This window comes from Macrotis lagotis, chromosome X (genome assembly GCF_037893015.1).
Source record: "Macrotis lagotis isolate mMagLag1 chromosome X, bilby.v1.9.chrom.fasta, whole genome shotgun sequence".
Taxonomy (NCBI): domain Eukaryota; kingdom Metazoa; phylum Chordata; class Mammalia; order Peramelemorphia; family Peramelidae; genus Macrotis; species Macrotis lagotis.
Window position 1 is genome coordinate 592,685,506 of NC_133666.1, and position 27,819 is coordinate 592,713,324.

The 27,819-nt window shown below is 37.0% G+C and overlaps 1 long non-coding RNA gene and 1 pseudogene across 2 annotated transcripts in view; one reads left to right on the forward strand and one right to left on the reverse strand.

The window, feature by feature from the left end:
* Window positions 1–27,819, forward strand: part of LOC141503172 (uncharacterized) — a 137,792-nt gene that overhangs the window by 68,217 nt on the left and 41,756 nt on the right. The gene's annotated exons all lie outside the window — the stretch shown is intronic.
* LOC141503167 (tRNA methyltransferase 10 homolog B pseudogene) lies at window positions 10,495–11,475 on the reverse strand (annotated as a pseudogene).

Sequence of the window (27,819 nt, forward strand, 5' to 3'; positions counted from 1 at the left end):
CAAAGTCTAAAATGGACAACCTTTGGAGGTTAAAGGTTTTTTAACTTATCCTTGGTTCTAAGACATATCTATAATTCTAGTAGCTTTACAAGGTGAAAGGAATAAAATATAACTTATCCTGATTCCACATGATTTTAATTTGTTTTACTACTATAGATCTTTATGTTTTGAAAGCTTTTAATTCCACACAGTTTGGAGATTTTGGGTACTCAGTATGGCAAATATTTGATATTGAAATTGTTATGCTTAAGTATTTATGAATCATTGGACTATCTAGGGAAATGTGGACAATAGTTTGATCTGAGAAAATGATCTGATTCTAATAAAATTTATTTGTAGAGAGCTTAAGGATATTTTTAATTCTATATTTGTGGGATAATTTGCAATTGTCTATTAGTCCATGGAAATATAGATAGTACTGCTTTTAATTCTAGCTATTAGTTCATGTCTTTCTAAGTATTTTTTAATCAAAATTTTATAACATTTAGTGTTATTTGCACAGTTTCTATGATTCTCTTGCTTATATTTTTAAAATTAGTTTCAGTTCTTTAAGAATAATCTTTTGGTAATTTCTTTTGGCAATGACTTGACCCTGAACTGTCATCGAAAATTGTCACATATCCACTAACAAATTCATAGAATTCACCTATTTGGTGACATATTGTTGTTTGAGTACATGTTCATGAAAGGTCTTATGATTCTCCTTTTTTTTGACTTAGTTATTTATAGATTTCATCCAGAGATAAACCACTTTCAAATTCAATGACTTGTACCTGTTGTCAGTCTTTCTTATTCTTTGGTGAAGTGATGTCTGCTCATTCCAAAGGTATTTATATTGATGTCTTAATTTGTTAATTATGTTCTCTGACATTGCTTATCAATTCTCTTCTTTTTAGTGAGGAAGTGTTACTCTTTCTACAGAGTCATCTAATAAAACCTATGTTAATATTATATGGGTTTCAGTTGGAATATTTTCCAAATCTCTTTTGGTCTATTGTACAGGCCTGAATATACAATGAAGTAATTCATAGTTATTAATTTAAATATATTATTCCCATTGATCTTTGATTTCAGGATGATACTAAATAATACATTCAGTCACTACTTTCTCCTTAATGGTTTTTGCTCAATGGATTTTGCCCAGAGGATACCAAGGTCTTAATCCATTCATATCTTCACTTACTGGTTGAGTTTGACCTCTATACACAAACTAGAAGCCTTTGGTATTCATCTTTTTTTGTGGTGAATCTTAAGAATTTTTTTTATTGATAGCATCCAAGTAACATTTTAATATTGTTGGAGAAAGATTCCAGTAGAGGCAGAAGTTCTTCAATGTGTTTTTGGCAAAGTCAAGTGACTTGATGAAAGAAGAGAGTAAGCATTTATTAGGCTCCTAATATATGCCAACCATTGTGTTAAGTGCTTACAAATTTATCACTTGTCCTCAAAGTGGCCCTGGAAGGTAGACTTTATCACTATCCTCATTAAATGGTGGAGGAAACTGAGGGAAGAAGGATTAAGTGACTTGCTCAGGGTCACAGAACTAGTAATTATTTGAGACTGAATTTGAACCCAGAACTTTATCCATTCCCTGTATCATATCAAGTGATCAATAAGATGTTTTGATTTGACTGCCTCTTTGACTTGGAAGTCATACTTAATTCTGTTTTAAAAAACATGATAATCAATTTTAAGTTAGGTAGGGTAGAAATATGTGGGCTTAAACTTTCTCCCTGAAAATTCCATTTTTTAATTTTTATGAATAGTTTATGACATTCTTTTGGCAGTGCATTTTAAATAGAGAGTGGTGTTCTAGCATTCTCATTATATTTAGATCTCTTATATATTTTCAGATCATGAATAAGCCATGAATATAAAAATGAGCCACAAAATTGATTGTGATAATCAATAAAGACAAAGTAAATGTTATGGTGCTTTCAGGCGACTTTTTCAATAACTATTGAAATAATAAATTGTTCTTTATACATGCTGGGACTTCTTGGCAGAAGTCCCCTTTTTTATCTTACCCAGGTAAAAACTCATATGTTTTTTAATTGATTTTTAGCAATTATATAAACTGTTATCATATTTGATGATGTTTGTCTTTTGTCCTCAAAGGAGACTGTCACATCAGGGAAGTGATGCAATGACAAGCACATGAATTAGATTGGAATGAGGGGTACTGTGCTAAGTCACCACCTTCACTTTCTCCTTCAGAACCACTTGGTCCAGTGGCCAGTTATGAATCAGGATGACTGATCACATTTAACACATAATTGTCCCCCCTTTTAACCTTATCCAATCAATATAGTATTTTTGACATGTTTTTAATTGATTTTTTAAGAATTATAAAAAACTGCATGTCACAATTATCACATAATGGTCCTAAATTTGGAGTGATTATTTGCATTTTTGACATTTGGTAGCAGATAAGTTATATTTTTTGCTTTGAAAGATGGGATCAGGTTATGTCTGAGGGGAAGATGGTAAAATGTTTTGCTGGTGTTTCATGTGCCACTTTGGTTCATTTGGTACAGTAATTATGGATCATATCTGGTCCTAATACTTTTCAATTTTACTTTTACAGTTTCACTTCCCTTGATGTAATTCGGTTGCTCTTTATATTAATGAGGCACATTCCATTTCTCATTTGATTCAACTTGACTTTTCATTTTATTGGACTTCTTGGGACCACATAGATGTTGCAGAAGCCAGTTTTGTTACTTCCATTTAAAAACATCCTTTTTCCTGTAATTTATAGTGGGGAAACACAAATCTAAGTATCCTTGCTCTCCATTTCCCCTCCTCCCTTTTCCTTTAGTACTGCAAAGTGTACATCCCCATGTCCCGGAAGATGTCCAGCTGTTAAAGACAGTCTAATTGAAGTGACCCTTAGGTAATTCTTTAGTTCCTGCCCTTCACCCAATAACAGTTTGTATTTTATAGCAGGATGTCTCATTTTGGACATTGTGGAAAAGTCTGAAACTAACAGATATCCTGTTATGTTTTCTTTTCCTGTTTGCTGCTGTATATAAGACACTTGATTCATTAAAGAGGGTGGAAAATGCCTCAGAGAAAGTGGTATTCACCAGTTGGACAACTGCTTATTAAAAGCTTTGAGCAAATCTTACCTTCTAAACAGAGAAAGTGGTTTTAGTCCTCAAAAATTAAATGTCCATTTCCACTAGAGCTCTAATTTAATTTAATCCAGGAGGTTTAGGGAAAAAGTTGTTTCTTATGAGTACCTAACATTGGTGAGCAATACACTGACATGTGTCTCTGGGTTAGGGAACCATAAAAAACATATTATCCACCTTTTGCTTTTAACTGGTAAGATCTCTTTCCAAATTTGTTATGAAATAGCACTGGCACATAGTGAAAATGTTTGTATCTCTAGTTGATGTACATTTCTGGTTGAGCCAATTTAGCGGGTCAGCTAGATGATACAGTGGATAGAGTGAGGGCCCTGAAGTCAGGATGACCTAAGTTCAGATTCAATCTCACTTACTAACTGGGACTCCTCAGACAGGTCACTTAACTCAGGGCCATCTCCAGTTGTCCTGATTCACATCTGGCCACTGGACCCAGATGGCTCTGGAGGAGAAAGTGAGGCTAGTGACTCAGCACAGCACCTCATCACTCCAATTCAATTCATGTGTTTGTCATGGCATCACCACTCTGATGTCACTGTCTTCTTCCAGAATGAGGAACAAACATCAAGTGAAGCAATCAGTGAAGCATTTCCAGTCAATATGATAATGGTATTCTGATTTGTATCTGATCTTATAATATTGGAATATGAGTATCATTGACTCCTTTATTTTTTTCAAGGACACTTTCTGATAGGGTAACTCTTTGATACCTTGCCCATCTTTTTGAGGAGCAGTAATTTCACACTGATTGGTATGCTAATCCAGTTTGTTACTGGCAAAACCTAATCCTCCAGCATTTCAGGGTTCCTGCCTGCATATCCCTATTGCTTTAATGGTATCCTCACTGTAAGAGGTTTTTGACTGAAATTCTCTTGCTTTGATATTTCCTTGTTCATTTTCTCCCTCCCTCCACCCTGAACCAAGGGTGATGGGTTTGATTTTTGAGGGGGTTATCATTATTATTATAAAGAACTGCAGATGTGTTATTTAATTGTATATGAAATTCCTGGGAAGGAAGTTTCTGATTTTTGTCTTATATTCCTAGAGATTACCTGGAATCTTAAAAAGTAGAGTGACTTATCCAGGGTCATTTAGTCAGTATGAGTCAGAGGCAGGATTTGAACCTAGGTCTTTATGACCACTTCTCTGCCACAACAAAGCTAGCTCTCTATTTTGTATTATACAGTTGTCTGATATGTGTGTGTGTATTTGTGTGTACACTAATGGATTAGATCTTTCTTTCTTTTTTTAATGTGTCCTCTATAGCATAGAGCACAGGGCTGAACTCAGAAATGGCATCCTAGTAAATGATTATAGGAATAAAGGATCACATTTAGAATTGGAAGGAACCTTGAAATTTATTGTCTGACTCTCTCATATTTCATATGAGGAAACTAAAGTAACACAACTAGTAAATATTTGAGGCAGGATTCAAACCCTTCACTCTGTCCACTATGCTATGGTGTAAGATAGAACAAAAAAGTAGAAGGAACTCTGAAGACCATCTAACACAACAGAAACAGGGGCTACTAAACTACCCTTAACCATTCCGATGGTTGCTTATCAACTTAGAGGACCAAAAATTAACTGTGATCCATATTCTATTATATTTTTATTAAATTTTTCCAATTGTATTTTAGGGAACACTAGGAGAATTGCAGGCCACAATGTGACCTGGTCTGTGTGTTTGACCCCTCTGCTATGATAATCCTTTTAGTTTACATGTAAGGGGGAAAAATCTCAGAAAAGGGAAGTAATTTTCCCGAGACTAGAATGTTCCTGGCTTTCAGGCAGGTTCTCTTTTTACTGCATTGTGTGGAGAATTAAATCAAGTTTTTTCATAGGCTAAGCTTTGAGAACCCTGGATTTAGAAATTTTTAATTCTATTTTTTTGATGGGGGGGAAATAAAGAGGGTTAGATCATAGAGATATCTTGGGACTCTTGCAACGTAGGAGAACTGTGGCACTTATACTTCTTGTTGGGACTGAATTTTTAGAATAATTTGCCCTGAGACATCAGGTTCCTCCTAAGTCCTTCCTAGGATGGAAGAAGGTTCAGGCATTCATTCAACTGACCAGCTGTTCCTAGAACTTCCCCCTTATCCTTCCTGATTTCTCACTCTCTCTGACTCAAATCTTGTTCTGGTCCTGCAGGCAACTTTTCCATTCTGAGTCCTGTCTCTCCATCTCCACCCTTTTAGTCTCCTAATACTTTAAATATTAATCTGGAAGCATAGAAAGCGGACTTGAATGTGATGCTTGCAAAGCTTGTCTGTGAATCATTGAATCTGTCTGGACCTTCCCATCATCTGATGAATCACTGTTTCAGTGTGAATAGCCACATGTCTGTCTATCCCTAGTTTTCATACTCACAAAATGGTAATGTATCAACCTGTGTTAGCACTCATTAATGCATTAGTGTAAATTAGATTGCCAGAGTAGCCAGGTGTCACTTAGCAAAGTGCAAGGCCCAGGAAGAAGGGAAAACAGGATGAATAAGTTTTGAGAGGAAAGAAAATCTCTAGAGGTTCATAAAGTATTGTCCCAGGAAGGGTATATCCTTCAGTAGATGACCCAGCATGGGAGCATTAACTGTCTGAGTGACAGGCTTTAGATTGAAAAACGTGGGCCAGGTGCACACAGAAAAGCCTAGTTTTATATAGGTAAAAGAGGTGAGGGCCTACCTGCTGTGATTGCTTTTTAGAGGACTCAGGAAGATTTCCCCTTATCTTTAATAAAGTAAGAAATCTTCCATGTCTTTGTTGATTCTTGAAATTGTGAACTTCTGGTTGACCTCCTCCAGTGGTCAGTGTCACCTGCATTTCCAAAATAGGACTCATTTATCCATCACTCCAAAATCTCCCTCTTCCAAATATCCCTATTCTTATTAAAGGTACCAAGCATCCTTTCATTCTCCCAAGTTTGTAATCTCACTCAGTATTCTCCTGGATTCCTCCCCTTAGCTGCATATACTCAATCAGCTACCAAATCTTGCCATTTTAATCTTCATTGCATCTCCTCTCAAAGCTGGCTCTCATTTCCTCTCACATAGATTATTACAATTATCTCCTAATTAGTTACTCTGTCTCAGGTGTCTCCCCACTCTAGTCCATCCACTCTCAAAGTAATTTTTCTTAAGTGTGGATTTGATCATGTGACTTTTGCTCCCACAACTCCAATGGCTTCCTATTGTTTATAGGATGAAACATGAACTCTTTTTTTGTCTTTTAAAGTCCTACACAATCTTTCCCTAATCTATCTTTCGAGCCTTAAAGAGCATTACTTTTCTTCCTAAACTCTGCCAAACCAACCAAACTAGTCTTTTCCTCTGTTCCTCAGATTTGATGGTCTATTTTGTCTCTGGAATCTTGTACCAAATATCCCAAGGATCTGGCATGTTATTCCTCCATTCTTTACCTTTTCTGATCCCTCCCTCTAATATCCTATGAGTGCCCTCTCTCCCACTCTCTCTTATATTTAACTGTTCCCTATATATTTATTTGTTATCTATGAGCTTTATATTAATACTGTATATATATCGATGTATGTACTTGTTTTATTTCATTAGAATGTAAAGTCTTTGCAAATAGGGGATTGTTTCATTTTCTTTTTGCATGTACCCCCATCAAAGTATTGGCATGATGCAGGCAACTAATAAATACTTGATTGGTTGATCAGACCTTTGCTCCATCATGAAGAAGAAAGTTTCAGTGCAAATACTTCTGAGAGTCTTTAAATTTTTCTAACCTTACTTTATATCTCCTCATTTCAAGCCCTCTGTCCCAGCCAAACCAGTCTGCTAGTTATTCTCCAAAATGCTACATTCCATTTCCCACTTCTGTACTTTTGCCCAGTGACTCCCATGTCTTTAACACACTCTGCCCTTCCCTCTGCTTTATAAAATTCCTTCAAAGCACAACTCTGGCACTACATATCACATTTGTCTTTCTTTTTTCCCCTGATGTCTCTAGTTGTTAGTATGAGTTATTATATGTTTCCTGTTCCTCTAGATTGACCCTGGGCCTGGGGCCAGGTAAAGAATTTGGAATGGGTTGGAATTCTATCTCTGGAAGATTGGAAAAAGATGCAGTGACTTATTTGGGCCATGGTTGTTGGGAATATTTTCTGATATTATTTCCTTGATCTTATACTGCTTGTTGTATTAAGTAAAATTGTCTCTGTGTCCTTATCAGTGATAACAAGTCCTAGTAATTAAAAAAAAATTTCTAATCTAAAGAGAAAATCAGGAGTTACTAATGGATGGGAATGAAATAAGTCAAGGATATAAAATAAAATTTTCTGTTTGACATTTAAAGATCTTCATAACCTGGTTCCCTTTCTATCATCCCACAGTTTAGTCCCCTCTATGTACTCTATGACCCAACCACATTGACCTACTTGCAATTTCCCGAATATGATGCCCCATCTCTCATCTTGGTACCTTTGCACTAACTGTGTCTCATTTCTGGTATGCTTTGCCCCCTCACCTCAGCCTCTAAGTTACCCTGGCTTCCTTCAAGATTATGCTTAAATTCTACTTTCTGCAAGAGGTCTTTCCTGGTCCCCAAGCTGGTCACCCTCATCTATTATCTTCCATCTACTTCGTATATATTTTTGATGTATCTAGTTTGTTGCATGTTATCTCCTTCTTTGGAACAGATGTTCCTTGAAGGCAAGAATTATTTTGACTTTCTTTGTTTCCTTGATGCCTAGTACATCTGGAACATATATATTCTTATTTGTTGATTTAGTATTTCATATAGTAACTATTCATCAATCTACTTTACCAATATTTTGTATTTTAAGAGTTTCTCTTGTGTTGAAAGAAATAACTGTTCTATATCTGATAGTTGCTATTTGATACATTGAGTATTTTTTTCTATAGAGATACTATTAAGTGCTTTTGGGAATATGCTAGAATTGAGTTCAACCCTGGGATAGGATTGGTCAGAGAATTTGAAAAAGAGCCTGACTCCTTTCTTTGGGGGTGAGTGTGGGAACAGACTCTCCCAGGACTGAATCCAGTCCACCTGGACCCAGGATAACTCTTGTCCCTAGAGCTGTGTATCTCACACATGCTTCAGCTTATACTAGATGACCTCTGAGTTCTGTTCCAATGGCAAGATTTCAAGATGCTGTTATTAATGCTCTCTAATTTTCCTTAAGATCAGACATGCTCTGAACTATGAATGCACAGTGCACATGGCCCTGGGTTACCTCAATGTGCCATAGGCAAACCACACTTGTAGGGATGTCTTTCCCATTTGTTTGTTCAGTGATCCACATCAATACAGCTCAGGAGGAAAGAGGACACTGTGTGCATGTGTATGGGTGACTCTTATGCCCATTCTGTGACTCAGGAATGTCTGGAGAATTCCCCAAGAGCCTGAGAAATTTAGCTCAAACAGGAACTATTCCTCAGGCAACTTCTTTTCTACCTCCCTCTGTGACATCCCTATAGATCCTTTTAGAGAGGAATCTTTATCTGACTCAGGGATACAACATGGCAGGGGTTCTGTATATGCCTTTCCCTTCCTCAGATAGAACTGTGTGTTGCCGCTGTCCAGCAAAGAATACTCTGAAGAGCCAGCTGTTTGCAACACTTTATCACAGGCTTTCCATTAAAACATTCCAAGTTTGGCACAGCCACTGGAGTATGTGGGAGATGAAAGGCCCTGTTCACACTTATGGCAATGGGTACACTGTCTAAATAAACCAGGCTATGTGGAGACCAATTCATAAGCACTTGTGGCCTGATGATGAATGGTGGGTTCCCTGTACCAGCCCCTTAATCAGTTTTCTTTGAGGGACAGGCAGCCACAGAGTTGCTTCTGAGATGGAGACCCTTCACTTCTACTCTTCCCCCAGGTGGTCCTTGAGTTGTAAAATGAAAGAAATCAATACTCTCCTTGACTTTCCTGGCAGTCATTATTACTTGCTATAGGATTGTAGGTAGTTGATTATCTCAAGAGGAGCAAGACAGATGCATCCTTAGTGAATAGCTTCAGAAGCCCTGGACTAGAGTCATGATCCAATCACTCACTATCTGCTTGACTATGGGCAAGTTACTTAATATCTTTGAGTCTCAATTTAATTATCTGTAAAATGGGAGTAGGCCTCATATTCACTGCCTACCTCATGAGGCTAATGTGAGAAAGGTACTTTATATATGGGAATTATACTTATTTTAGACATGAGAGTTTCATTGGAAAGCAATTTGTTGGCTCAGGCCAACTTCTTAGCCTGAAAAAATAGTTGACTCAATGGACACTCCTGTTGGATGCTGCTAGATCATTAAGAATGAATCTTCATTTATATACTTTTCCAGGGAACAAGGAGTCTGGGTTTCTCTCTCTGATTTCCTGTAGGGCATATTCATGGGACTATAGAATTTGGTTAGAATTGGATGTTATTGAGTTGTTTTAGTTGTGTCTGACTTTTTATGCCCCCCAATCTGGACTCTCAAAGGTATTCAATCCTTTTGAAATTAACATAATCCTAATTATAATCCCTTTTGATAAAAGGGTCTTCGTTTATGATATAGAAGCATCATAGAACTTCTGTAAATAATTTTTGTATACATCTGAAAAAATTATTTTTTAATATATTTTTTAATTTGATAAGTATTTATTTTTTAATTTAATGGTATTTTTAGAATTACATATAAAGACATTTTCTAACATTCATTTTTTTGGGGCTGCTAGGTGGCACAGTGGACAAAACACTGGCCCTGGAGTCAGGAGTACCCGGGTTCAAACCCGGCCTCAGACACTCAACAATTACCCAGCTGTGTGGCCTTGGGCAAGCCACTCAACCCCATTTGCCTTGCAAAACAAACAAACAAACATAAAAACATTAAAAAAAGCCATTCATTTTTTCCCTAAAATTTTAAGTTCTAAATTTTCTCCTTTCCTCCTTTCTCCCTAAGTCAAATATGTACAATCATGTAAAACATATTAATCACATTGAGAAAGAAGAAACAGAACAAAAGTGGGGAAAAACATAAAAAAATAGACTGCTTCAAATCTGCATTCAGCTTCCATCATTTCTTTCTCTGGATGATGATGAATTTGAAATTAATGTCCAAGGGACTGTGTTAAGCCTTGAAGATATATATATATATATATATATATATATATATATATATGCAAAACAGAAAAATCCCTGCCTTCAATATCTGAAGTATAAGATACTTTAGAAGGAAAACAACTCACCTTTAACTGTAAAACAATTCAGATAGCCTTTAATAATGACGGAGCTGCTTTAGTATAACTCCTTTCCAGTCATTACTAGAGGAGAAAAAAACATCTCTGACATCATTTCATAAAAGATATACCATCTCTCATTCTACTGTATTTGGAATAACATAACCTTTTTCAAGAGAAACTCCTGTTTTCAGTGCTTCAGGCCAATTTTGAGTCTCCACATATGTTGACAGGATATCAAACACAGGATCTCTGAATGGTAGTTCTTGGCATTGGCATTTTTAACCATGTATTCCTGGATTGGCAGGAGGGCAGTCTGGGTTGAGTTATCTTGAGCCTTCTGATATGTCAGCTTCTTTTGAATGCTTTCATCCACAAGTCCACCAATGATATAAACCTTATCAAGATCAACATCTTCAAGGACCTGTTCTGAATCAGGAGTTAGGTACACAAGGCTTTCCAGAGGAAATAAATTAAGACAGTCTTCTTCTGTTGTATCGATAAGATAGTTAGAGAATCCATCATTCATCCTTAAACACTCTTCATATAAAGGACTACTAGTGGTGAATCCAGTGAGGCAGATTCAGAATGGCTGCTTGGCTTTTTTATTTGAACCATATAACCTTCGGATCTGGTCAGCCAGTCGGCTCAATTCCTTCTTAGTCATTCGATGGGTCATACTCAAATCTATACAAAGTTTGGGTCCTGAACTTTTGGCTGCCAAAAGCCTCTCTTTCATAATGGCTTTCAAAACCCGTTTGCTCTGCCGAGGGCTCACACCTGCATTTTCTGTACATTGTGCTTTTCTTCTTTCTCTTTCTTCTTTTCTTTTGCTCTTCTTTGCGGCAACTATCTTTTCCCAGTGCTTCTGTTTCCGCAAGACATTTTTATCTGGCACCCACTGAGCACAGCATCTCTCCATCCCCAGGCAAGGCTCTTCCACTCTCAAACTCAGTATCAATCTGCAAAAGCCGGAAACTTTCAAGGGCTATCTCTTCATCTCCATCTTCCCAGCTGACTTCTTGCTCATTTAACAAGTGGCTTTCGGCCTGGGGGAAAGACTCTCCAGGTCTGTGCTCCACATCCTTAATCATGCTTCTTGATTTTCCAAAGGTAGTACCAGAAGGCAAGCCTGATATCTGTCTTCTCGAGGTTACAGAAAGACTATGGAATCAACATGCCCGTAAGCCCTGGCACATAGGAGTCTCTAGACTCCAGAGTCAGGTAATACTGGCCCTACCACACCGCACACATGGATGAGGCAATGGTCAAATCACCGCCATACTTCCTCCCCATGCGTCACTTACATCTGAATAAATTTGGTGTGCACTTAAAAAAAACTCAAACAAACCCAATGCATTACAGCTACGTTCTCTTTGTGGGGCTGTATCATGCTCTATGGGAAATTAATACTTAAAAATATTAAAACTTGCAACATTTAGTGAATCTGAAGAACAGATATTTGACCTTCATCTTGGTTTTGCACTAGCTAACAACTCCCTAAAGGTCCATATTTTATCATAAGGCAATGTATATCTTGGGTCCAACTTCTAACAGTGACTGTCTTTTTTGAAAAGAATATATAGTTGTAGAAAGCTCCTGTTGCCAGTCAGTTCTACTACCTTTCATGAATATAGTTTGATCACATGGGTTCAGGAAAAGAAACATAGGGCAGGATAAGACTATAGGGGATTGAGATCCAGGCACAGGTTCACCTGACAGTACATTTGTCTGTGAACAGGCACAATTACTTTTGGAAAAAGGGACAGAAAAAAGCTCCCACTTCTTTATGGGAAGGAAGTCCAAGAGAGCAACTCACAGAGTGCCCTCATGGAAATAAATGAATAAATGAACTCCAGAGTCTTATTATAGAAATACAAAAATTGAGTCTAAGACAGTTTTGGTATATTGCACAAGGACATGTAAATAGTAGAAGAATTGTAACTTGCATTCATGAACTTTGAAACCATTTTGCATTAAAATTTTCCTGATACTGGTGAGATTGGGATCTTCTTTTAAGATATATAAAAGGAGGCTTAATTTTGAATTTGCATCAGGTAGTACAGTACCTTGTGCATAGAGGAAACTTAAAAAATGTTTGTTGTTTGCTCAAGATTCCTATAGTCAAATGGTTGACTTTTCTGATAGGAAGTATGTAATAAGACCCTGGACAGGCTAGAACTTCTTCAAAGTGTAAGGTTTACTTTATAGTCCAAGAGTATTCCAATTGTTGATGCTTCATATAAGAAGCAGAGTTGTATAATGTTTAAGGCACTGGACCTGGCTAGAGTCAAAAATATTCAGTCAAATCAAATCCTACTGCTTATTTGCTTTGTGACCCAGATTTCCTCATTTGTAAAAACAAAAAAATTGGATTTCATGGTTTTGAAAATCCCTTCCAGTTCTAAATCTGGGACTCTCTATTTCTTATCTGTCTGTAGTGCCATCTTGAGGGTTTGACACCACTGGTTCTTTGATCCCTGTCTTGCCCTCCTGACTTTGCTTCTGTCTATTCTGACCTCAAAAAACTGTGGGTTCCATCTTATTACCTGTCTCTCTCAGTCCTGGAAACCCTTGTTCCACTATGGTCTATGGTTCTTAAGTAACATTAGGGAATTATCAAAGAGGATATGAGGGCTAAGAGGGGTCTGATTGTGACAGTGACAAAGAGCTCCTTTACAAGAGATCCACATTCAGCTTCTTTGAGGCTCTCTTTGTCCCATGTTTATTTTTTAAATATGCTTTTCCTTTGATTAGTAATACAAATTTAATTTTATGTATCCCTGAACTAGAGATTTAATAGCTAAAGAATGAGGTGGATAGAATGTGTGACTTCAGAGTTAGATATACTCAACTTAGAATTCTGCCTCAAATACTTAGTTAGCTATGTGATTTTGGGAAAGTCATTTAACCTCTTTCTGCTTCAGTTCCTCATCTGCAAGATAGTAATAGTAATAGCACCTACCTCAAAGAATTGTTGTGAAGATCAAATGAAATAACATGTAAAGTGATTTGAAAACCTAAGCATTATTGGTACTATTATTTCTAAAAGCAAACATTTCAGAAAGACTTTCACCTATGATAATAATGATGCTAATTTTTCATTAAAGGTCTGCTTTGATGTTTGCTGATGGTATGGAATTGTTCTTGATTCTCTTTTGAAAAAATGTTTCTATTTTAACATAGCAAGAACCATATATATATATGTGAACAGAGAAAGAGAATTGAATATGAAATTACGAATCTCTATGACATTTTCATTTTAAAGTATATGATTAAACTTATAGCTTTCAATGCTGCTCTGCTTGTCTGTTCTTTATGGCTGTCCTCTTCTCTGCATTTTAATAAAAAGTATGCTTCAATTGAAATCTTTTTTTCTTTTCTTTTTTTTTTATTTTGCTGACCTATTTTCCACTTGCCTTTTTACTACTCTTCTCCCAAATAGAAAAAAAAGAAATCAGCTCTCAACAAAAGTAGATAGATACTCAAGCAAAACACATTGTTTCATTGGCTATACCTGAAAATAGGTGACTAATTCTGCATCTTGAGTTCATCATCTCTTTGTCAGGAAGTGTATAGCATACTTTGTCATCCTTATTTTATAGATCTGATAGGACTTACCTAGCTGGAAAAACTCCTATATCAAAAACTGTGTCTATCATCCAAGGAGCAAGGACCAGTGTGGGGAAACGTAGTCACAGAGCTTGGTGACAAGGTGAAAATTTTGATTTTTTGACCATAACAAATGCTAAGACATCCTTGATCAATGAGGATGACAAGAAGTATAAGTACCTTATTTTTATTTGTGTAAAACCATTCAGTTCTCAAAGAGCTGTTTAGTTCTGTATCTCATTTGGTCCTCACAGCAACACTTGGTAAGGACTACTGGTAATATACTTTTAACTAATAAGGAGACTGGGGCCCATGTATATTGCTTAACTTGCCTAAGGCCACAGAGCAACTATGTGACAAATACAATACTGGCATCCTACTGTTTTTCTCAGTACCTGATAGGGAAGAAAAATAATGAGAAGAGGGCCCCTTTGGTGAAATCCTCCCTCCCATAAAATGCCAGGGCTGCTCAGGGGTGCTTTTCCAACTTTGAGTGCCATTTAAAAAATTTAAAGTGGCATGGTTGGTGCCTTGCTGTATGATAATCCGTCTTTTACACTATGTCCCCAGACAGCTTCTGTGAGTCCTGGATTGTGTGAAGCCCAGTATTCCCTAAGGCAGGATTTGTAAACAAGGAGGATACATGCCAAAGTACACATGGGTAGGACACAAACAAGCGACCCAAAGAGAAGGAAGAAGGTTGAAGGTGTTCAGAGTGGGAGGGAAGATTGGAATTTTACATTCCACCCTAGCGATCTTCACTTTGTGGGCCAAGTCGGAAAAGTAGGAATAGCTGTAATGGAGGGAGGAACAGATGGAGGGAGGGAGAGAGAGAGAGAGAGAGAGAGAGAGAGAGAGAGAGAGAGAGAGACAGACAGACAGACAGACAGACAGACACACACACACACAGACACACAGACACACAGAGGAGAGAGAGAGAGAGACAGAGACAGGGACAGAGAGAGACAGAGTCAGACAGAGAGACAGGGAGACATACACACACACACAGAGGGGGATAGAGAGAGAGACAGGAGAGCCAGAGAGCCAGACAGACACAGAGAGACACAGAGAGAATGAATGTTTGTGTGTGTGTGTGTGTGTGTGTGTGTGTGTGTGTGTGTGTGTGTGTGTGTGTTCTCATGGACTTCTGCCACCTGTACTGCTGTGACCTTGTCTGGCATGTAGATGTCTGCAAATTACCATTGGGATATCAAAGCAACTGCAAGGTCTAAAATCTCACCATCATAGACTTTTCAGTCCCTCTGGGGGTGTCTGATCAGGTTTGACAGTTTGATAGAATAGACTTTCAGCTTCCTTTTTGCTTGTCCTAACACAAAAATATTTGAACAAACCAAGCCACAAGGACATCAGTTACTGTCTTTAAGAATCTGAAGTCTTCACAGATTGGTCAGGACACTTAGACAAGCCCTCCCTACTTATCCTCATTATGGAATTTGCATCATCAAGGGGAGACTAAGCCAGCAGCACTGTGTGCGCAGATAAAGACTGGACTATCTGAAAGATGAAGATCAAAGCTTGGAGTAGTGAAAGAAGAAATCGTTTTCTAGGTCTCTTAGATTCGTCCCTGAATCCCATTTCCTGCAACATGTTGTAATAGGAAAGGAATGGATTTAAAATCAGAAGACTAATTGAACTAAAGGGAAAAGTTGCTTAGAAAGATGGATTTATTTCCTTATTTGTAAAATTATGGAAATAAAAATTATATTGGCTATCTCACAAGGTTATTGTGATGAACATGTGACTCTATTTGACCTTGAAGAAGACCATGACATCAGGGAGGTGATGTTGGGACAAGCACATGAACTGAATTTGAGTGAAGGGGTATTATGCTAAATCATCAACTTCATTTTCTCCTCCAGAGCCATCTGGATCCAGGGGCCAGATATGAATCAGGATGAATGGCGATAGCCCTGGATGAACATATGGGAAACATAATAGTTATTCTCTTTAGGGATAGAGGCCTTGGAGTCTATTAATATAGGGAGCTTCCAGAAAGAAACCTTATAGGATTTGATCCTGCTATACCAACCTCAAAGTCATCTCTCCACTACTATCTCATTTTGGAACTTCCTTAGTGCCTCTGGTCTCCTTGCCCTATAACTTTCAGCTACCCTTGTAGACCTTTTATTCTGGAATATCTTTTCACCAAGTTGGCCTTCTTCTGCCACAGGTGAGTTCCTCCTGGGACTCACTATTTTCTCGAGGCTCCCAGATTACCTAGCCTTTATTTCCCCTAACTCTAATCTTGACTAGTTGACTTTAAGGCATCCAAAACATATCACATAACTATCCCTCCAGGACCTATGTCATAAATGAATCTGAAGTATGATATCTAAGCATGCTTACCTAAATCACCAGGAACATTGTTAAATGGGGCATGGTCAAGCACAGATTCTTGGCCTATTTGCCTAATATCTTCATTCTGGGTTCATATTGAAATCTTTCAGGACTATTCTATGGATCCAACCTTTTGGTCTGTTCCAAATGTATCTAACTTTGCAACTTTATCCCACATTTTATCATCTTGTCTTCAAGAAGAGCACAAGGGACTTTGTCTATTACTAACATCTAAGTAAATCTTATCTACAGAATTACTTTCATCTATTAGTTAATAATCCCTTTCAACAAAGGAAAATAAATTAGTGTCATGAGCCTTTCTTGATAAACTATCTTAGTTCTTTGCAATTATTGCTTGCTTTTCTAGACATTCACTAGCTATTCTTTTAATAATGTATTCTAGAATTTTTTTCAGAATTAAAGATCATTGGTTCATAGTTTGAAGAATATATCTTATCTATTTTGAGAGTTTGGGAGAAGTGGATCATTTTCCTTTTTCCAATAATGTGCCATTGCTACTGCCCTCTACAATTTTTCAAAAACCACTGAAAGAATCTACACCATCACACCTGCTACTTCTTTCATTACCCGGAGATTACAGTACATACGGACCACATGATTTGAACTTCTCAAGGGCATCTAGGTGTTTTCTTACTTTTTCCCTATTCATCTTGGGTTTCAACTAAGGAGTAGTCATTTTGGGGGGCAGGTAGTTTTCAGTATATATTTTTTAGAGGGATAGTTGTAATATTCAGAGTTTTATACTTTTAAATATCTCTCAGAAAAAAATATTTATTGATGTATTTTAAATCTCTATTAATTAGAGTATTTGATTAACCAGTATACCCCTCTGACTTACTCTGTTGAATCACTGAAGACTTACTATGTTTATCTCCCAGGCAGAATTGACACTTGGAGGTAAGGTCCCACTTTGGAGGAGATTGAAACAATTAGAGCAACTCCTTGAGAAAGATATTAGTTACTACCAGCACTTCTAAAAACTGTCAGTGAAAATCATTAATGTTACAGCCTACCTGCTGACATTCATTTTAGAGACTGGCATAAGGGGGTATCTGACAGAAAGGGCCCAGGGATTGCCTTGTTATTGAAGTATCAGCTACCTGTATTTAAAAATGACCCATCATCTAACTGATAACTAATCCTCATCTCCAGTGCAGACACTCAATCAAGGGTTTATAATCCATTTCCAGGATATATTGGGCAAGACTTTGGAAGTGGAATCACAAGATTAATTCGGAGCCCCAGCTCAAACTTTTTCAGGCTTTAGTTTTTTCATCTTAAAAGTGGGACACTAATATATCTTCCACCTACCTTAGAAGGCTATTGTAGGGATCACAGAAAAGAATGTATCTGAAAATGCTTTATAAATGGTAGTAAACTATTACAGTTATTGGTTAACCAGAAACCTACTAGCAATAAACTAGAATGTCCCCATCTTTGTCACTGCAAGAAGTAGTGGAGGGGTTATTTCACTAGATAAAAGCAGTGGGGAAGTGAATTACCCTCCAGGTTCAAGTGTCAGAAACTGAATTCTCCCCTCCTCCTTTGAGAATATTTCACATAAGAAATTCACACAAAAACTTTCCCTCAGAGATTTCTTTTGATTCTGAGATAGTATAGAGCTGTGAATAGAAGACTGGACCTGGAGTCAGGAAAACTTGGATCCAAGATCTTCCTTGGACTCTTAAGAGTCATGTGACCCTTTTAAGCCTCATTATCTTTCTGGTCCTCAGTTTTGTTTTCCTTTTAATGAGGTTGATCATTGAGCTAAATGGCATCTAAGGTCCCTTACAAAACTACATTTATGATCTTTTGATACTGTTCTTCACTCTAAATTTTCTCATTTATAACAGACCCTTTTATATGTGGAAATGTCTGTATAAATACCTATGTTAAGATCAGTTATATGCAAATTCTTTGCTTGGCCTACATAACTTTATTTTCTGGGACCTGGGAAAGATTCAATTAGTCTTTCAATAAGTATTTATTAAGCTCTTACTATTTATATGTACCAGACACCATGCTAATTACTAGACCTATGGATATTTATGCTCTTAGAATTTAGTTTCTAGTTATTGTATGTAAGTCTTCATAATAGCTTATGTTCGTATGTTTTATATGGCTTATATAATACTTTCCTTATAACATTATTTCCATTTCATGGATAGTCAGACTTAGGAAGATATTTTAAGTCACTTGAACAAGGTTGCATATGAAGTAGGTTTGAGAATGGGATTTGAACTTAGGTAGAGGGCTGTCTCCATTCAACTCACTACTTCTTTCATACACTCTAAATTTGAGGATACAGATCATATTATTTCTCTCTCCCCTCTATTATTGTTGTAGGGGTAGCTATAAATCCATTTTTATATGGAATTTTTTTATAAGAAATGCTTCTTTGAGGGGCAACTAGGTGACGCAGTAGATAGGATACTAGCCCTAGAGTCAGGAAGACTGAGTTCAAATGTGACTTCAGAAGCTTAATGATTATTTATCTGTGTGACCTTGGGCAAGTCATTGCTATTGCCTTGCCAAAAGAAAAAGATGTTTCTTTGGGTGTACCTAGGTGACATAGTGAATAGAGCACTGATCATGGAGTCAGGAGAACCCAAATTCAAATTTAGCCTCAACCACTTGACACTTAGTAAATGTGTGATCCTGGGCTAGTTGTTTAAACCAACTTCGCCACTGCTCCCCAAAATGGAAAGAAGTGGTTTTTTGATGGCTTTTGCTAGAAGATACCCATTATTGACTAGCATTATATTTTGGTGCATATATTACAGAACTTATGGGAAAACCTGACTATTTGGAGGCAAGTACCACTCCACAAATGCCCAAATTTCTACCCAAATGCAAAGAACTATTTGGATACTTGCTCTGCTGAATATGCTTCTTTCTAAAGTGTAAGATTGTTTGATAAGTGAGGAACTTTATAATTGGTACAATGGATATTAATAGAGGGGAGGTTGGGGTTGCTGCAGAAGACTTGAAAGTCTTTCTTGATTTACCATTAATTGTCTTAAGGTAAGTGACAATTCCCTTATCTATAAACTGATGAGCTTCTCCTAAGTGATTTCAGATTTCTTATTCTGAAATTTCATGGTTCTATCTCTTTTTATCTCTTGAAATTCTCAGAAGCAGCATCTTTTCCAATCAATATATTTCTTAAGTGGGATTTAGAGATGAATAGGGCATTGGAGTCTTATCTCTTTATTTTACTTTATTTTACATAAGAAAAAAACAAGACCTGGAGAGTTTAGGTAACTTACCCATGGGCACACAGATACTAAGGTGTGAAGTCAATATTTGGGGCCCAGATCTTCTGATTTCCAACATTCTTCTCAGTGCATTATGGGTTTGTTGTCTACTCTGATGATCAGATCAGAGATAGAGTGATGTTTATATTACTAATAGTTCTCCTTCACTGCTAGATTGATGGTTCCCTTAATTTTCAATTGACCAGGGCTAGTTCTCTGTTCCTGGACAGGGTTCACCTAACTTTTTGCAATTGGGTATGCTTCTATATATGTTTTTTTTTCTTAACAGATACAGATACAGCTACCCCATATTCTTGGGTAGAAAAAAAAGTTCCTGAAAATTAGTATTTCGTTTGATCTTAGTATTTAGTCAAATAATGAAAGAAACATTTGAAGTCTATAAACATTTAGATTATAATGGATGCCAAAACATAAACCACATAGTTTGTGCATGTTTCCAGACACTATCATACTAGACAAACTAGTTAAAATAGGCCAGGCAATTTCAAAAGGTTTTGTGTAAATAGTCCTATTATTGAATGGACAAATGGGGGATGTGTTACCTAACCATGGGACTATTTGCTGTAATGACTTAATATAGTCCAAATCACAATAGGTGTTTACTCCTCCCCCATCCCATCTACCTCCCATGCCTTCTGTCTTTGTGTTCTCTGCCTAAACAACTTTCCCTGAGAATCTTTTGGCAAGTTTGTCCAATTACTATCCATTTAACATGGCTCAGTTAAGATGCCACCTCTTTCACAAAGCTTTTCCAATTGACCCTAGGAGCAAGTCATCTTCCCTTCTTCTCTATATCCCATGGCATTTTGGTTGCCCCTCTGTTGTTGTGCTGTTGACTTTTTGTGTCATTTGTTTGTATACAAATTCTATCTAGACTATAAGCTCTTTGAGGGTAGGGACTACATCTTAATGATTTTTGCATTCCTCAGAATGTCTAGCACAGTGCACTATACATAGTAATACTGTAACTCATTCAATGTTTATTGAGGGAATGAATGAAGATTATTTTTTGGTAATCATCAAAAATGATTTAGGAAATGACATTATTATTAAAGGTTGTATAGATTGGCTGATAAAACTGCAATCAAAGGGATGAAGTTGAGTTGTAGAGTTATGTTGTGGTGTGCCACAGAGGTCACCATTTATTTTATGACTTTTTCTCAATACACTAAGAGAAGAATGATATAGAATATATAAAGGAAATGTGTCCTTATGGAAATGGGAGGACAGAAAGGACAGAGAAATAATTTGAATGGAATTGGGAGTAGAGGAGGGAAAAAAGGAAAAAAAGAGAGGGAAAAAAGGGAAGATAGGAAGAGGGAAGGGATAAGATGAGGACATAAGAGGAAGAGAGAGAGAAAAATCAAAAGAGTGAAAAATTCATGCACCACACTAAGGGGGTTGTCCATCTCTCTATAACCCAAACAATTGCTGCACTAGAAAATGTCTTGATTTATTAAGCACAATGGGTCCAAATCAGCTAGGTTGCACACCATGGGAGATGTCTAAATATTGGCTTGATTTTGTACTAAAGAGGCTAATATGTGATGGTTAACTGACATAAAGAACCATCTTTAGACTTCAGCAGATGACATATGGAAAAGAAATTAGACTTCTTGTAAAGTAGAGATGAGGCCAATCAGAAGCAAAAGTTTGAATCAATCAAGTAAGCAAGCAGCATTTATAAGTGCCTAACTTTGCTAGATGGTGGAGCTACAAAGATAAAAATGAAGTAGTACCTGTCCTCTAGGGACTTCCATTCCACCAGGGAAGACACAAACAAATGCCACAAAAAATCAACAGCACAAAATGGAGAAGGGGAGGGGGGCAACCAAAGTGCCATGTGATAAAAAGAAGAGGTGAAGGTGACTTGCTCCTAGGGTCAATTGGAAAGGCTTGGTGAAAGAGGTGGCATCTTAATTGAACCATGTCAATGGATAGTAATTGGACAAAATGGCCAAAGAATGGTCAGGGAAAGTTGTTCTAGGCAGAGAACACAATGAATAAAGGTATGGAGGTAGATGTGATAAAGCAGGAGTAAACACCTATTGTGATTTGGACTATATTAAGTCATTACAGCAAATAGTTCAATGGTTAGGTAACACATCTTTTATTGTGATTTGGACTTATACTTGTATATACAAAAGAAATCTTAGATGGAAAAAAACAGTAGTAGTTGAGGGAATCAGGAAAAGGCCTCTTGTACAAAGTTGGGTTTATCCTGAGTTTTGAAGGAAGTCAGGATTGAGATGAGGAGAGAAAACAATCCAGACATGGGGGACAGATGATACAAGTCATTGAGAAGACAGATGGAATGTTATGGATAAAGAAATACAAGTAGATAGGATTAATGTAAAGATAGGATTTGTAAAGGGTATTGAGGGGAATAATAAATAAGCAGACTGGAGAGGTAGGTAGAGGTCAGATAGTGAAAAACTTTAAAGAGCAAATAGAGGAGTTTGGAGAAATTAGGGTTTATATAATGTCAGATATATATCTATATTTGGATCATCTGTATAGAGAAGACAATTTAAGCCCTGAGACTGATGAGATTTTTTAAAAATGGAAAAGAGTACAACGTAAAGTAAAGAGACTTCAGGACAGATCCTTGGAAAACACCTACAGTTATGAGAATGATATGGATGAATACAGAACAAGAAATTGAGAAAAAGTGCTCATGTGGGTAGAAGAAAGAAAAAAGAATATAAGAATGAAAACCCAGAGAGCAGAGTATATTCAGGATTAGAGAGATATATACAAGTGTTGCAGAGAGATCAAGAAAGATAAAGATTGAAAAAAGGCCCTTAGGAAATCATTGGAAACTTTAGAGAAAACAGTTTCAGTTGAGTTGATGAGGTCAGAAACTAGGTTGCAAAAGATGAGAAGAGAATGAGAGGAGAGGAAGTAGAGGAACAACTATAGGTGATCTACTTAAAAAGTTTTGTGTGAGAAAGAGCTGGTAGATCTAGTGAAGCTTTTTTATGTATAGGGGAGAATCAGATACATTTGCAGAAAGGAATACGCAAATAAGGAGAGATTAATGATTAGAGAGGAAGAGGAGGGAAATGATAGCAGGAGCAATCTGCTGGAGGATACAGGAGGAGATGGAGTCAACAGTTTATGAAGATGAACTGATTTTGGCAAGGACGAAAGCCACCTCCTCATTAGAAACTGGTAAATTTTGGTTTTCTCTATGGGGAAAAAATCCCAACAATTAGAGCTAGCCAAAAGACTAATGGGTTACCTCTATGTGATGAGGCAGTATGGTGTGGTGGACAGAGATTATTGAATTTGGGACATTGAGCTTAGAGTCTTGGGATCTGAAGTTGAATCCCTATATGACTCTGGTACTCAGTTTCTCCTACTAAAGAGGGTTGGACCAGATGATTTCTGAAACCTCTTCCAATTCTAGATTAAATATTGGATGATCCCAATCAGCTTTCTATCTTGGGAGGTCTTCAAGTGGAAATGGAAAATGACTTCTTAGGTATCCATTAGAGAGGATTCCTACTCAGGCATAGCTTGCCCATAAGACCTCTGAGATTGCTTCTAACACCATCTGACCTTGAGATTCAACTGATAAGGAGAATAAGATTCAAGAGGGAAAAAAGATGCTTGCTTCCTTTCCCCCCTTTGTTTCTTCTGCATTCATATTTTTCCCCTATCATCCCTCTGCTTGATTTCCATCATCTCCATTTTCTGTTCATATCTTCTCTACCCTCCCAAAGTCATCCCCTAGTATATTTTACTATTCTAGGGATTAAGGGAGAGAGCCTATGTTAACTTCCTTAAGGAAGCTAAGATATTGCTAGGATGTCAGGAGGGACTTTTTCTAAGGGTGTGGGGAGAGGAGCAATAGTTATTTTGGGTCTGCCTTCCTTCCTCTCTAACAGAGAAGTCAGAGAGTTTGCCACCCTGATTCATGCCCTTCCTGATTCATGTCACTTCCAAACTGAATTCCCCTATAGAAACAAAAGATAAGAAGACTTCCTCTTGCATTTTGCCTCTAATGCCTCAAATTACTACTTATGTTGGTACTTGGAGTACTTAGATAAGTAGTTTCATAAAAGCACATCACACACACATTACATGAGTACACTTTTCACTTCAACCAGTAGTTGCTAGACATCAACTATCAACTATAACTATAATAGATATAATAGGAAGAAGGTATATTCTCTCTCATGACTAATCGTTGCTTTAAACCTGAAGGGACTTTAGAGATCTTCTGGTCCTTCCAGTTCTTTCATTTTACAGTTGCAGAAACTGAAGTCCAGAGGTAGAGTTGGCCTAGTTCTAATCATTGAGAAGTGAGATTCTTACTTGAGGTCCCACAATTATTATTGTCATTCTAAATTATCCTTTTCTTTATACCACTTTCTGCACTTTCACATTTCTAGGCTAGAAGGGACCATATCACTTTTAGGAAGTTTAGAAGTTTAGGAAGCTTTGGCATTGACTTTAGAATAAAATATGAACTCTTCTGTTGAATGTTTAAAGCCCTTCACTGTTTGGTCCTAATCCAAATTCCCAGACTGATTACACATTACTCCCCCTCACATACTCTATGCTTCACATAAACTTGTGTACTTGCTAAACCTCACACATGATATTTCATCTTTTGCCTTCTCTATGTCTTTGTATGGTTGGTCTCCTATGCCTAGAATGCTCTCCTTCTTCACTTCCATCTCAAGGGATATCATGCTACCTCTTTCAAGAGGTCTTTGCTGATCCCTTTTATTATTAATGCCTCCCTCCCTTCACAGACATCACAGAACATATTAAATTGGGAGTTTACATTTTCATAGGAGGTAGGTATATTGTAGTATTTACAAGTATTAGAGTTTGAGATATATTTTGTAAGTCTCCTGTTATCTACTTATCTTTAAATATGTTGTATCTCCCAAGTAGGCCCCAAATTCCTAGTGGGTAAGGACTGTTTTATATTTTCTTTCTATCCTCAGCACATTGTATAGTGAATGGCACACAATGAGTACTCAATAAATGCTTTTTGATTCTGCCTTACGCAACAGATATTAGAATCTTCTCAACTAGTTTCTAAGCTTCTTGAAGGCAGAAATCATGTTTTATTTTAGTTAAATTTGGCACATTTATTAAGTGCCTACTGTGGCCAGAAACTGATAAAATGCTTGGGGAACAGGGATGGCATGAGAATTTTCTGCCTTCAAAAGGATTAATAGATTTACTTTTTTTTAAACAACAAAAATAATTATAATATGAATTAGAATGTTAGAATGAAGGGAAACAAAAAGCTATGAAAAGCTCATAGAAAGGGAGATTACTTCTAGTTGGAGGAAACAGGGAAATTATGTCAATTGTGCCTTGAAAGAAGGCAAGAATTTCCAAAGGTAAACCTGGAGGGAGAAAATGGAAGAAAAAAGGAGCTTTTCTAGATAAAGGAAGCCCTGGAAAGAAAAAGTTCAGGGATGGGAATTTATTCTTTTCTTCTCCTTCACCTTAGTACAAAGCTTTGAGTATATGTTCCCTAAAGCCCTGACGAAGTAAGGAAGGATAAGCATTATTATGATTCCAGGAGCGATTTTTCTGAGGATGGGGAGTCACAGCTGTCTTGGGGATGTTTTCCTTCCTCTTTGATAGAGAAGTCAGATAGCCTAGCATCCTGATTTATGACTTGTCACTTTTAGACTGGTTTCTTCCATAGAGACATTTATTCTGAGCAACTCCAGTGAGACCTGAAGATCTGCAATATTTTATATTGGACAGTTTGGATTATAGTCTACTGAATTGGGGTAGATGCTTCCCCCTATTCACCCTCAATATTTCCTTTTGCCTTGTTTCCTTACATGTAATCTTAGAACTTATAAAGTCACAAAAATCCAAAGGCAGGCAAAAATCATGAAGGGTCATCAAATTTAGTGATCTCTAAACTGTTTTTTTTCAATTCTATACTCATCAACAAAATATTTTTGAGTTAACACTTCCAATTGTGTATATTTACTTTTTATAAATGATGAATTTGTACTGTCACACTAATTATTGTATCCATTATGAAATTTGCAAAAACAAAAATTTTAAAAGGATGAGAGAAAGATTAAATCATATTTTATTCTGGAATCAGTAGGAATCCACTGGAATTTATTAAATATTAAATTAAATTAAATGGCCTACCTTTAGGAAAATCACTTTGGCAACTCTGGGAAGATTAGGGAAGGAAGAGATTTGAGTTAGAGCCACCACTTAGGAGCTATTATAATAGTCCAGGTGAAATATGGTGACAGTTCAAACCTGGGTGAATGGAGAGAAATGAACTGATGTGAAGTAGAAATGAGAAAATTTAGCAACTGATTTCCAGGAATAGCAGAAATAGAAGTATTGCAGGTTTATTTGTCTTTAGTTTTTAATGTTGCATAATATATGTGAGGTGAAGATGTCTGAGGAATCCACAGTAACACTAAGATTGTGAACTTGGGTGACTGAAAGGATGGTGGTAATAGTAATAGGGTAGTTTCAACAAGGCTAGATTTTAGGGAACAGTTAATTTAAGGAGACTCACATGACAAGTGCTATGACCCATTTATGACTCATTCTATGGGATGTTCCACCCAAAATGAATATGTCTTGAGACTCTAGTTCACTGGTCATTGTCCTGAATATAGAATCAGCCCCCTAAGAGGCACCTGCAAAGCCACAGGGAAAACTGAGGGTGGGCGGGGGACACCTTCCCTGTGACTCCTGTGAAACTATTGATGTGTCTTAGCATGGGTTTAGTTTTAAAGGCTTAGCATCAGGAGGAAAATTGGAAACTTACACAATTAAAGGATATGATGGAGTAGGATTTTCTGTTCTTGGAGGGTAGGATGCAATATATCTTTCTATTCTCTGATTAACCGATCATTCACCCATTGGATCAGGCCACAATTTCAATTTTTGAATAACACTGACCTAGCCTGCCATCTTAAAGAGCAGTCTCCAAACTATGCCTAAGATTGTCTAGTAAAAGGATTTTTAAAAAAATTAATAGTGTCTTTAGAATTGAGTAGATTGAAAGAAGAGAGAGAAGCTGGGATTAGGAAATGTTGAGTCCCTGTTTGGGTGCCAATATGTTGAGTCACCTTCTGGACTCCCTCAATCTTCCCCAGGTGAGCATTGGAGGGGTGGGAGACAAGGATGACAAGTGAGACAAGTACTCCATCAAGATCTCCAAGTGCTCCATTTATTCACCAGAATACAAGTGCTTAAATATCCTTCCCAGTACCTAATCCACTCCCACTCCCATGGCACTTAGTAAAACAACCTTCTGATGCTCAAGGACACCAAGTGAAGATAGTTTACAATGCTCCCACATACAACAGTCCCTAACAAGGAAACATTGGGAGAATGGAGTCTCCTGGGTGATTGGGCAGAGCATCCCTTCCAATCTGATTTATTAATATTTCTTAGTAAAAATGTCTAGAATGACTATAATCTGCACCCTTGAAATCAAGATTTCCTTGATTTCATTTTGATGAAAACTTAATTGTTTTAGGATGGAAGGTTCTGGTGGCCTGCATAAGGGTGACTTTATTTGGTTACTGTTTTGCTGTAACTTTAGAGTCTCAGGAAAATCTCAGGATAGTCCTTCTCTAAACTTGGTAGATTATTGACTGAAATTTAAAAAATGAAAGTCAAACTTTCATCCCTTTGGTTTCCAGTTTTGCACCCTGAGAAGTGTACTCTTCATCCTTTCAACTCTTCAGATTACACTTTAGACTACAATCAGTGATTTACACTTTGGTATCAGTGAAGGATTTGAGAACAAAGGTTTTGCTAAGAAAGAAAGAAAAACTGGATGTTTAGGCTGGGAGTCAGAGGGAAGAAATGAATTAGAAAAGACTAATAGGAACATTGAGAGTAATAGTTAAAATTAAACTTTTCAGTTTTGGTTAGGGCCAGTTCTATTGAACGACTTCTCAGTTAGGTGTTTTTTAACATCTGTTTCCTTGTCAGAAACTTTTAATGCCTGAAGGTAGCTCTAATGTTCTCAGTCTTCTTTTCTTCACTCTGACCATAAATCTTCCTCATGAAAAATGCTCTTTTAGATCCTTCACTATTTTGGATGTCTTTCCACATATGTAGCAGTGTAGTGCCGAAAATGAACATGATACTCCCAGACTTCTCTGATCATGCTAGGATGCTTGAACAAAACTTTGCCACAGGATACTGAATTTTGAG